The following is an 11727-nucleotide window of genomic DNA, read 5'->3' on the forward strand; positions in this document are numbered from 1 at the left end:
CTCCAAACTCTCTAAGTGCTTTTCATTGTATTAGTAATTATTAAACATTAGTACATGAAAATCATCCAGATAACTTTTATCCAGATGGTAAAAGCAGAGATTGCTGAACCCCAACCCCAAAGATTCTGGCTCAGTAAACCCAAGATGAGACTGTGGAATATGCATTTCCCCCAAGCACCTCAAGTGATCCTGATGCGGGAGGTCCAGGAACCGCATTATCCTGAGATAGACCAGGGCAGTATTAAGTAGGACCTAGAATGGCCTTGAATATACTTAATGATTAGTGTTAAGAACTTAATTATATCTGTCCCCCTCCCCCCCCCCCCCAGTTATATTATGAAGCCCCAACTCCCAACGTAACTGTATTTGGAGATAGGACCTTTAAAGAGGTAGGTATGTTAAATAAGAGCCTAAGTGTGGGGCCCTAATCCAATATGACTGGTATCCTCATAAGAAGAGGAAGAGACACCTGGAGTGTGTCTGCACAGAGAAAAGGCCATGTGAAAACATGACAAGAAGATGGGTGTCTGCAAGCCACGGGGGGACGCATCAGGAGAAACCAACTCAGCTAGAATCTTGTTTTGGACTTCTAGTCTCAAGAACCATGAGAGAATAAATTTCTGTTGTTTAAGCCACTCAGGCTCTGGTATTGATATTTTGTTATGGTAGCCCTAATAGACTAGTACAAGGAGCTAAATCAACTTCCTGCTTCTCTTAAGCTACATACATCTGTCATGTATCAGAAGCTCTGCCAAAGAAGATCCCTAATTATCATCACCATCATAAAAGCTCAGATCTATATGGCATTTTATAGTTTACAAAGCCTTTTCACATGCTCTGTTGCACTTGAACTTTGCAACAACCTCTGAGGTGAGCAAGACTCAATAAGGCAATTGGACTTACACAGGTTTCCTACAAGTTGTAGGGCTGAGTTCAGGTCTTCCAACCGCAAATCTTAAGTTTATTTTTCCTATCACACACACACACACACACACACACACACACACACACCATCAAGTATGGTTATTGTATAAAAGACCCATCTGGGCAAATGTCTTTCTTTAGCTTAGAGAGCAAATAATTTACCCCTATTTTCTAGAAGAGTAAGATATGGTTTCAGGAATTCAAGAGGTGTATTCAAACATTAATAACAAAGAGGAGATCAGAATACTGTACAAGATTCTAACTCTGGTTCTCTTCTCAAACGGTTGACTAGGCAGTAAAAATGTTCTCCCATTTACATGAATTAAGATTATGCTTTTAGGCCTTTAGGGCATGCACTTTTTGGTGGTTTTCTAGTAACAGGAATATGTTTGCTCAGATACCAAGTGATATAAATGTGCACAGTACTAGACGGTACAGTGGACTACAGCTTAAGTAATAATAGAAACTGTAAACAGAAAAAAAAGTGAAAGAGCAGTTAAAGAGGAAGTGATTCCTCTACTTTCATTTTCTTTTGCTGGCGCTTCCTCCTTTTTTAGGGTAGCAAAAACAATAAATTGTGGACTGGTATTTTCAGATGACAATGTAAACATTATATCAACAGTTTCTAAAGATCTAGTACAGGATGGTAGGTTCTCAGTCTTCATACTCTACCATTTTCTTGTTAGATAAGGTCTCATTTCCCAAGTGGCATTATGTTAGTTTGTGTCCTTTGGGAAGCAGATGCCAAGATAGAATTAGACATGCAAGAGATTTATTGGTGGAAATGCTGGTGAAAGATAAAAGAAAGAAAGTGAGAGAAGTGGGGAGAGCCTTCAGACTGTGATGCAAGTCTGACACCAGTGAAAGAGAGCGGGAGGAAAGATTTAGGTTGAAAGAGGCTTACACTACAGCATAGTTCTAAGAAAGTTCCAGCCAGGCCAGTGGGAAGTCCTCAAGCCAAAGCCACCTGTAAAGAAGTCCCTGTATCTACAGAAATGGGCTTAGGTTAGTACCCTTTCCGTGCCATCACTGGCTAGAAGAAGCTCAAGGTATGCATTGGCCCGGTGCAAAAATAGGGGTGGACCTAACAGGTAAGGGTTGGGTCCAACACTCAAACTTCCACAGTGGATTTGAGTGGCACATTTTCATGGTTTCCACGGTCCACCCTATGCTCTGGACAAGTCTGCTACTGTATGCAGATCTAGGAAACCGATCCTCCATGCTTCCTATGGACCTTTCCTCCTGCGAGAAAACTTAGAAGAAGGAGGTTAGTGAGATGAACCAGAACCCCCAATGCTGCAACTCATCTTAAGGCTGCAACTGGTACTCATCCTCTCCTGCCTCTATTGTCCGTTCTAAATTCCCACCACTGTCAGCAACCAGCTGGGCAAGGCTTGTTAGCTTACCTCAGGGTGTAACCTAGACCTTCATTCCTGATGGGTATTAGTCATTGGCAATCATACCTTTTTCAAGTCAGGGTTGCTACCCATGTCCATCCATAGCTACAGTAGACCAAGGGAGTACCAGGAAGCGTCCAAGGAGATCACCTGAGTTCCATACACATTCCTATCCCTGCTGTGCAAAAGCAACGCTACCTTCTCCTGATGATCATAATTGATTACCCCTCCCAAAATGGTGACTCCTCTTTTCACATGCTAGACTCTAGACACAAGGAGTCCAAAGTGCCCCTGCAGGATCCACAACATATATAGTTCATCAAGATACTTGCTCTGTCCCCTGGTACGAGTGTACCCCTTCTGGGGACCAGAACTGCCAGCCCTGCAGAGCCCAGAATTGCAAGTACAAGAAGCACAAAATCCTCCAGTAAATTACTGGAATTAATGTAAGTAAGGCCATGCCTGATTCCACAACTTGGTTTTCATTGTGTTCTTCCTATTGGGGACATGGCACTTATAAAGGTCTCTGGTTTAGTCCAAATTCCCATGTCATCCATCAGAGTTGCAACATTACCCCTCCCCCAGCTGATACCTGTGGCCATATAGGGTTAGAGGGGGAGAGGGTTGGCTATATAGGGTTAGAGGGGGAGAGGTTTCTCATATGACTAGCTGAAGGATGAGGAAAAAGTCTGAGCTTTTCTCTAAAAGGAAATCACTGCATCCTTTCAGAAGGTTGCTTCAGAGCGGTGCCTTTAGAAGGCTATTTCAGTGTTCTGTAAATTTGGATGCTTCTAAATGGTGCGGTATATGATATGGCTAGTGTGTCCCCATGGTCGTGAGTCCTAGCCTGTATGTCCTTCACAGTGAAATGTGTCACCTGTTCAGATGTTTATTGTGTGGGATTCCTACTGTGGATTAGGCATTCTTTAAGCACCCAGATTGTGGTGCTGGTGGAGGCAATGCAATCAAGAAAGACAAGACTGGGTCTTCCCTGGTGGTCCAGTGGTTAAGACTCTACACTCCCAATACAGGGGGCCCAGGTTTGATCCCTGGTCAGGGAACTAAATCCCGTATGCCACAACTAAAGGAGATCATACACTGCAACTAAAGATCCCACATGCTGCAACGAAGATTCCACATGCCACAACTAAGACCTGGTACAGCCAAATAAATATTTAAAAAAAAAAAAAGAAAAGAGAAGACAAGACTGTACCCAGAATAGGTATCTATCTCTGTGAGGACAAGCCACTAAGCTCTTCTAGTTAACTTACTACTGAGTTCTTAGTCGGTCTCATCAAGAAATAATGATATATCAGTATTGGTCTGTGTTGTTGACAAGTTGGACATTCAGAAGCAGCAGAAGCTAGATCAGCTTCAGTAATGAAAAGTCCATTTTATCAGACCCACGCATAGCCTGTCTCTGCTACCATGGCTACTTTGTTCACGTGCCCATTGTGGCAGTTCCAAGGTGGCTAAGGACAAAGACGGGCTTATGTCCAATGGTCTAGTTATTATATACACTTGGTTATTCAGTTCCCCTTCTATGGTGGCTGCTTTCTGTTGAGCTATAATGTGTAATACAAAACTCTTTATGTTCATCTACATGCCTCTATCTACTTGTCTCCAATTTTCCAATTCTTTTCGGCCACTTCCAATATCTGCATATACTGGGCCATTTATTCCACAAAAAAAGTAGTTGAGTATGGCTGAGTTCCTTTGCGGTGCACCTGAAACTATCATAACATTGTTAATCACCTATACTTCAATATAAAATAAAAAGTTAAAAAACAAAAACAAAACAAAAAAAAAATAGTTGACTAGGTGTACTGTTCACATCAGGAAGATTTCCCCTCCCCTCTGTCTTTCAAGGTTATCCTTGAATGTGGCTATAATGCAGCCATGGCCCATTTTCAGCCTATACCCACATCCATAAATCAAGCTATGGCTTTTTCTTCTCCTCTAGTTGCTCATACAGTGCCCCGCCCAACCCCCCCATATGGCCGTAGGAGCAAGTTGAGGAAAGGTGCTGTCACAACTATGGTGAGGGACATAGAGTTTACTGTGTCCTCTGTCCTGCTGGGGCTCAATCCCAGTTGTATCATTTCCATATTACAATGGACTGCTGTTGGACCTATCTGACTTTATGATTTGACATATCCAACAGAACCCAGACTATAATGGGCAGCTCTGGACCCACAGTCACTTGATGACCTGTGAAGCGTTCTACCTCTACCAGTCCCAATATCTCACCAATAGCAATTCCTCAAAAGGCAAATAATTCTATGCTACAAATGGCATGATCTTGCTCCAGAGCCCCAGAAGTTTTCATTGTTATTCTTCCAATGGGGCTTGCCATAAGACACTGCGTATTTCTTACCACCAACACCATAAGATCTGCTGGACTGTATGGCCCAAGTGGTGGGGCTATTTGCACTGTAATATGGACCTTTCCTACTCAAAGCTGGCTACTGTCTCTGTCACTCAGTATATGGAGCAGTATTTGTATAATAGATTTGGAATGTGTTGCCTGCAGAATCCAAACAGAGCTACCAGGCATTGTGTTTCCTTCTTCGTGGTAACAAACGCAAGATGCAGCAATTTTCTTGTACTTTGGAAGGTCATGCTTCTGACCATTGGACCCCTAAAAACTTCACCAAAGGGTCAGATTCCTGAATCTTCATAGAATTTTCATCTCCAACCCTCTGGAACACTGTGTCTTACCAAGGCCTTTAGCACACTAGCCACTTCTTACTCATCCTGAACAATCAGTATGATGCCATCAATGTAATGCATTAGTGAGGTATTCTGTAGGATTTCCAGGTAGTCTAGACCTCTTCAGAGTATATTATAACAGAGGGCAGGAGAGTTAATACAGCCCTGAGGCAAAAGCTTAAATGAATGTTGTTGTCTGTCCCACAGGAATGTGAACTATTTCTGATCCTCTCTTCTAATTGGAATAGAAAAGATTCACCATATAGATAGCCACATATCAAGGCCTGAAGCCTTATAAATATGTTCTATCAATTATACAATGTCCAGCAAATCAGCTGTAACCAGGGCTACTAATTGCTAACCCTGAACCCCTAAAAGACAGAGTGCATATCCAGCTGTACATATATTTTGTATCTAGGACACCTAGGACAGTACCTAGCACTTTGCATGCATTCTGTAAGTATTTAACAAATGAATTAATAAATTGCAAAATAAATTTAAGAAGATGCCTACATAGGTTGGTTTAGATGATCTGACCCTAATTCATAGGGTTAGTATGAGGATTGAATGAGTTACTAAATGTAAAGTTTTTGCAGCAGTGCCTGACACCTAAAAAGCACTTAGTATCTCTCTCTTTTTTGTTTAATTAATTACTTAATTAATTAATTTATTGGCTTCATTGGGTCTTTGTTGCTGAGCTCAGGCTTTCTCTAGTTGCGGCGAGCAAGGGCTACTCTTTGTTGCAGTGTGCGGGCTTCTCAGTGTGGTGGCTTTTCATTGTGGAGCATGGGCTATAGGCGCGTGGGCCTCAGTAGTTGCACAACGCGAGCTCAGTAGTTGTAGCTCACAGGCTCTAGAGCTCAGGCTTAGCAGCTGTGGTGCACGGGCCTAGCTTCTCCGCAGCATGTGGGATCTTCCCGGACCAGGGATTGAACCTGTGTCCCCTGCATTGGCAGGTGGATTCCTAACCACTGCACCACAAGGGAAGTCCCCTAGTATATCTCATTAATTTTATTTTCCAGGTCATAGAGAACTATTATATAGGATAGAGAAATGTGACATTAGGTTAACTCCTTGACCAAAGTTTTAAATGAAATGTGAGAGATGTGAGTTGCCCTTTAAAGTGAAAGTGCCTGGAATATTTTTCCTGAGGTGTGAGATTTCCAAGGAAAATGATAAAGAAAAATGATTGTAAAGCTATTATAAAAACAGACATTTAACCCAATGGAAAAAAAAGGTGGTTGCTGTGTGCCAATTCATTACTAGTGTTGCTCTATTTGAGATAATTTCATGAAATATTAAAGTTGAAATTCTTGACAAATGCTTCTCACTAATAATAAAGTGAAACATGACGTTAAAATGAATAAATGCATTTGTGCCCACTAGCCATCTCACAAAAATGACCTTTTCCATTACCTAAATGTCTGTTTATATGTATATAAAAAACACATATATTCACATTTTTCATCTCTGTCTGAAATAGGTCAATGTAAGAGCCAGTAGAGGAAAATGAAAAAGAATTATACCAGAACACACTTAGTCTTCATTAGGACAAATATCTTTTTTTTTTTTTTTTTTTTTGCATAATACTGTGATTGAGGGGATTCAAAGCTATTATCCTCTGGCATTAGCTTAGTGGTCAAATTTTACATGATGTTGATGGCTCTCAGGGAACTGCCAGGTCTCATTAAACTTTCCTAACAATTCTCACAGCTATGAAATAATTTCAGGGCTTCAAAGAAGGGATCCACACTTGCTGCTTTTAAGAGATCTAGGAAAAGAGTAGTGGACAAAATCTAAACAGGGCTTCTTTCATCTACCAAAAAAAGCTGAGCTACTATGACATCTCCAATGCCCTCTCTCAGTTATCAATATGTCATCTCACAAGAGCGAAGCTCAGACAACTTCAAAACTTAGGAAATTGCTTTGTTGTTTTATTGCCAGTATCTCTGTCATTACAGAGTCTTCCAGAACAGAATCACCAGACTGAATTTACTCCTCCAGTGAGTCAGTTGCTTATTAGCACTTTTGACATCCAGATGGTTCGAGACAAAAGCCAAACGGGGTAACTCCCAAGTGTAACCAAAACTCTCTTTCACTGAGGGACTCTCGTCTACTGGGCAGTGGGCCAGGGCATGGGTTTCTTTCACAACCTCCCAACATGCTGTGTCTTTTTTATTACCCTTGAAAATCATGTCACCTGAGAGGCCAAGAGTTAAACTGGCTGTACAGTCTAAACTGTGAAGTTTGGAAGTAAATCCAAATGGACCAATAGCCTGGATCTGTTTCATGAGTAAACAGAGGAGTTCAGGCTTGGGACCCTATAAAGTTAAGTCAATATGAGTTATAGAGGAAATCCTGTTTATTCTTTCTTCTTTTATAGCTGCTTTTAAAAAAGAACTCAAGTAGAGGTTTTGGTATGTTCTAATGCTGAAAACACCATTTCTCACACACGCACGCGTACACACACACACAAAACCAAGAATGTTTGTAACCAAACAGAAAGGAAATCACTGTTGTCTTTACCATTAGGTATACGAGAATTAAGGATGTTTTCCCAGTATCCTTCAAGTATAGAACTTAAATGCTCCTATTTAAGAAAAAGGAAATGCTCCTCTAGGTTCTGATGCCATGTAGTCACTTTATTATAATTATTAAGATAAAGGTAAGTAGGTGATTGTTATTAAAAACCGTTTAGGGTCTTCCCTGGTGGTGCTGTGATTAAGAATCTGCCTGCCAAAGCAGGGGACATGGGTTCCAGCCCTGGTCCGGGAAGATCCCACATGCCACGGAGCAACTAAGCCCGTGTGCCACAACTACTGAGCCTGAGTGCCACAACTACCGAAGCCGACGCGCCTAGAGCCTCCGCGACAAGAGAAGCCACCGCAATAAGAAGCCCGCACAGTGTAATGAAGAGTAGCCCCCATTCTCTGCAACTACAGAAAGCCTGCGTGCAGCAACAAAGACCCAATGCAGCCAATAAATAATCAATCAATCAATTTTAAAAAATAAAAATAAAAACCCTTTAGTTCTGCCTACTGGGCACAAATTTCTTTCCATACTCATTGCCTAGAAATTGTATGTAACAAGGGCCGAGCAAGTGTTTAAACTTGTAGGATACCAGGACAATAATTTGTAACCTCTTTGAAGTTGTGACACCCCATCTTGATTGTTAGATTTCACAAGTCTCTCTCCTGTCATACAGTCCCCCACAGCCCCAAGAAAAAATTATTAATCTATTATATGAAATTTTTAAAAAAATTTTAATGAATTTAAATTAATCTTACTTTGCTTCAGGGTTTTGTTTTGTTGTTTGTTTGTTTGCTTTGGGTTTTTTGTTTTTGTTGTTGTTTTTAATAATTTCCTCTTCTCCAAAGCTGAAGCCACCCTAAAGCTTGGGCCTGAATTAGCCTCTCTTCCTGCTGTATTCTTTTAGCTCTTTATATAAATATATTACAGTATCTTAACATTGTATTTTTGTTGGTTAATTTTAAATCTTTCTCCCTGGTTTAAATGCAGGAACCATATCATGTTCATCTTTTTTCCCCCCAAATTTCTATCACACTGCTTAGAACAGGAGGAGATTCAGTAAATGTTAGTTAAATGAGTTAATAAGTGAGCGGTGGCCTTGGAGGCAGAAACACACCCAGGGTGTCAAAAACACAGAATTATTATTATTATTATTACAGTTTAATTTTAAGAATACAGAATTATTATTCTAGCAGTTTAAATATGGCTCCATGTAAGATTTTCTGTTCTAGAACTCAAATCCCATGAGACAATGGGTGCAAAACATTTTACAAACCTAGGTAAATGTGGGCAAATGTCACTGGTACTTACTATTTAGTAGCCTTTGGGGAATAGTTTCTGCATCTGTGAACCAACAGTCTGTGAAGACAAGAATGAACTTAGTTTATTGCAATAGGAGGATCATGAAAGGATTAGTAAATGGAAGCAAGCAGACAGGAAGTTGTCCCATGATACAGTGGGAGTCCAGTTTTGAAAAACTGGGTCTTGCTGAAGTCTTTCCCAATTACTCATTTCTGTGCCCTGGTTTATAAATGATCATTTCTTTAGATGCTTAGGTTTTGGATAATTTCATATAGCATTTCCAAAATATGTGTCCCCAGGTACAAAATATACAGGATTGATTGGTCAAGGAAATATGTGTTACATTTGGATAACTTTATTGAGAGGCTAAGATAACTGATGCATTTTGAAGTGCCCATTGGTAGTAAGCTTCGGTGGTTCTAGAAGATGCAATAAAAACATCAGGGCAATTTGACAAGCTACTGTGATTCAAATAGATGTTAGTGGGAACCAAAGTTCACAATTATGTCAATGAAGCTAGATTCCATTAAGTCAACCAGTAACTAAGGAAATAGTTAATTGAGATACAATCACAAACTGGAAAAACAGGATAAAGAAGTAAGAGGAATAATCACATTTCTCGATAGTCACATGCTATCAGACAGCAGAATCTGATGTCTGGAAGATAAAGCAGGCTGATTTCAAAAATGGAAAAGGAGGCTATGAACTAGGGCATGAGTAATTCCATCAAAGCAGTCAAATGGGAGTCTTTCTGAAAAGCAGATGACATGCTCACAGAAGGGAGCTACTAGAACATAGCTACTATGCTACAAGCATAATCTGCCCAAGGTCACACATCGAGTAAGTCGCAAAGTGGGTTTTCAAATCTAGGCTGAAGGACACCAAAGCCCAAGTCCTCTTTTTTCTAGACAAGGGATAACCAAGATGAGTGCCAAGCTGCTAGGCTATGTTGTTCCTCACCACTTTGTCTGATTCCAGTTGCAGAAAAGCCATGCGTAGCAGCAGCAGTAAGTAGGAAGCTTTCAGCCTCTCCAGCTCACCTGTTATGCCCTTATATTAAAAAATAAAAGCTAGGAATTAAAGAGGTTCAGGATGACCTCAAGCCAAGGAACTGAAGTTCTGAAACAGCTAATTGATTGCTGAGCGGACAACAAATCCTAGGGTGCAGTTGAATTCTTACTTCTGTATTTTCTGGGAATTAGAGAAAAATATCTATGTGTTCATTCTTTCATTTAACAAGCAATTATCGAGTGTGTACCATGTGCCAGTCACTGGAGATCCAGAGATTAACAGAAAAAGATTTCTGCTATTAAGAAGCAATGTAGGTGGGCTTCCCTGGTGGCACAGTGGTTAAGAATCTACCTGCCAATGCTGGGGACACATGTTCGAGCCCTGGTCTGGGAGGATCCCACATGCTGCAGAGCAACTAAGCCCATGCGCCACAACTACCGAGGCTGCACTCTAGAGCCTGTGAGCCACAACTACTGAGCCCACGGCTAGAGCCCGTGCTCCACAGCAAGAGAAGCCGCCACAATGAGAAGCCTGTGCACTGCAAGGAAGAATAGGCCCTGCTCGCTGCAACTAGAGAAACCCCCCATGCAGCAACAAAGACCCAACACAGCCAAAAATAAATAAATAAATAAATAAATAAATAAATAAATTTTAAAAAAAGGCAATGTGTAGTGGTTAGGTGCATAGACTTTGGAGCCAAACTGGTTAATACCCCAGTATCTGCCACTTAATAACAGCCATGTAACTTTGGGCAAGTTACTTAACTTCCCTGTGCTTCAATTTCTCCACCTATAAAAATGGGACTAAGAGTATCTACTCACAGAATTGTTGTGAAGATTGAGTTCCTATATATAAAGCACTTAGTGCCTATTATAAAATAATTGTTCTACAAGTTTGAGCTATTATTTTTGACTCCATCTGTCTTAATCTTTTATTTCTCAATTTATTGAAAAGTTGGGCAGAAAGGAGACGTCTCATTTATTGGGATCCTCCAACTCTTACCTGCAACAATTATGGAAGTTTAAAAAGTCTTATACGTCTTTTAGAATCATTGTCCTTTTGTTTATAGTTCTTGGTCTCCTTATTAGGTGAACTCTGAAAGCCTCTATCATTGAATTCCAAACGTCAGGCCAAACATCTCGGACTTTAGCCCAAGTGAGGTGGAGAATGACAAAGTTAATTAGTTGTGCCAGATTTTTCAGTCCCTGTTTTCTGATTTTCCTTTTAAGTATAGACTCTCTTTTCAGCCATATTGACCCCTCTGATCAAAGCAGGCAGGCAGGCAGTTGCTTACCTGATTCTCAAAGATTCCTCCCAGATCCTTTAGGTTTTCTGCACATTCCAGAGATCCCTCCTTGCTCTGGCATCTGCATGTCCTACCCTGGTCTTTGCAAAGCCTTCCTAGGAGTGGAAGGCTTTTCTCTACCTAGTTACAAGATTTCTTTCCCTGGATCCAGACCTGCCCTAAGGAGTTTAATGGAGGAAATGAACAGGTAGGCAAAAATAATTGGAATACAATGTGTTAAGTACAGCCAAGGAGATATCTAAATGGCACTAAAGGAGTATAGCAGTCAGGACAGGTAACAGATGGCATACTCAAAAAGAATGATTAAAGAGAGTTTAAAATAATTTATTTAGAAAGGTGTAAGCAGAGTTAGGAATAATTAAGCATCAACGTTGAGAAATTGCTCCCACCCCTAGTCCTAAAGAGGCAAAAGAAAGGAGCTATTACCAAAATCCAGAAAGACAGCTCTAGCTATAAGGGAGGTTTACCTAACAGGATTTGGTAGATTAATACAGCCCTTGCCAATCCAAGGCCTGGAATGGAGGAAGTTAGGGAAATATCACTACA

The sequence above is a fragment of the Hippopotamus amphibius genome, chromosome 9 (genome assembly GCF_030028045.1).
Source record: "Hippopotamus amphibius kiboko isolate mHipAmp2 chromosome 9, mHipAmp2.hap2, whole genome shotgun sequence".
NCBI classification, from domain to species: domain Eukaryota; kingdom Metazoa; phylum Chordata; class Mammalia; order Artiodactyla; family Hippopotamidae; genus Hippopotamus; species Hippopotamus amphibius.